General features: G+C 43.5%; 1 long non-coding RNA gene across 1 annotated transcript in view; it reads right to left on the bottom strand.

The window, feature by feature from the left end:
* Positions 1-1421: 1421 nt before the first annotated feature.
* LOC114487978 (uncharacterized) overlaps positions 1422-1548 on the bottom strand; it is a 2873-nt gene continuing 2746 nt past the window's right edge. The window contains exon 4 of the long non-coding RNA XR_003683571.1: positions 1422-1472. This is a non-coding gene — a long non-coding RNA (uncharacterized lncRNA). The remainder of the gene's footprint in view (positions 1473-1548) is intronic.

Genomic DNA, 1548 nt, shown 5'->3' with positions numbered 1-1548 from the left:
AAAATATAGTTATTAAAATAAAAAATAAAAAAATAAAAATAATTATTAAGAAGAAAAATTTCTATAAAAAAAAAGAAAAAACAAAAAATTGGACTAACCCTAGGACAAATGATGGAAACAAAGCTATGCAGACAAAATCTCACACAGCAGCACACACATACACACTCACAAAAGGAAAAAAGGGGAAAATAATAGTATATCTTGCTCCCAAAGTCCACCTCCTCAACTTGGGATATTTCGCTGTCTATTCAGGTTTTCCACAGATGCAGGGCACTTCAAGTTGATTGTGGAGCTTTAATCCGCTGCTTCTGAGGCTGCTGGGAGAGACCTCCCCCTCTCCTCTTTGTTCGCACAGCTCCTGGGGTTCAGCTTTGGACTTGGCCCCGCCTCTGCGTGTAGGTCGTCCGAGGGTGTCTGCCCTTCGCTCAGACAGGACGGGGTTAAAGGATCAGCTGATTCGGGGGCTCTGGCACAGGCCGGGGGGAGGGAGGGGTACGGATGCGGGGCGAGCCTGCGGCGGCAGAGGCCAGCGTGACTCTGCACCGGCCTGAGGCGTGCCACGCGTTCTCCCGGGGAAGCTGTCCCTGGATCCCGGGACCCCGGCAGTGGTGGGCTGCACGAGCTCCCGGGAAGGGCAGTGTGGAGAGTGACCTGTGCTCGCACCCAGGCCTCTTGGTGGCGGCAGCAGCAACCCTAGCGTCCCACACCCGTCTCTGCTGTCCGCGCCGACAGCCGCGGCTCGCGCCCGTTTTGGGGACTAAGAGATATTTTATTCTTCACTCCCTTCCTTGTAATATTCTTTACCAGAATATTGGAGAAAAGCTTCCAGGTACATGTAAAGACAGAGTTTTAAATCAGGAGTCTTGGACATCTAAGGATTCCCCTTTCGGATTTTGTTTACATCAGCCCTAGAAAATTGTATGCAAATAGTTGCATGTATGTGTATCTGTTTCTTCCTGAGAAAAGAACTATAGCTTTTACAGGATTGTCAAATGAGTCTCTGGTCCAAAGAATTTAAGTGTTATGGTTGTACAGCTTTTTTTTTTTCCCCTTTAACTATGTTCCGTAACTGCAGGAAATCGAAGTATCCAATCCTGTAATGTACATAAGAAGTAAGTCTCACTTAATAAATGTAAGGATGGTATACAATAATTTGTGTTCACGAAAAAAGATTAAATGGAGCACAAATTCAATAAACTAGAAATAAATGTTGCTTCACTAAATGATTTACTTTAACATTTATTTAAATTATTATTTATTTTCTTTGTGCAAGAAACATTTACATGTGGATTGTCAGTCTGTTTGGGCAACTTTAACAAACTGCCAGAGAGTAAGTAGCTTATAAACAACAGAAATTTATTTCTCATGGTTCTGAAGACTGAGAAGTACAAGATCAAGGTGCTGGCAGATTCGGTGTCTGTTGAGGACCTGTTTCCATGTTCTTAGGTGGCCGTCTTTTTGCTGTCTTCACACTGCAGAGGGACAAGCTGCTTTCTTAGGCCTTTTTTTTTTTTTTTAACATCTTTATTAGAGTATAATTGCTTTACA

Source organism: Physeter macrocephalus, chromosome 16, assembly GCF_002837175.3.
Source record: "Physeter macrocephalus isolate SW-GA chromosome 16, ASM283717v5, whole genome shotgun sequence".
Lineage (NCBI taxonomy): Eukaryota > Metazoa > Chordata > Mammalia > Artiodactyla > Physeteridae > Physeter > Physeter macrocephalus.
This window is presented reverse-complemented; position numbering and strand designations above follow the sequence as displayed.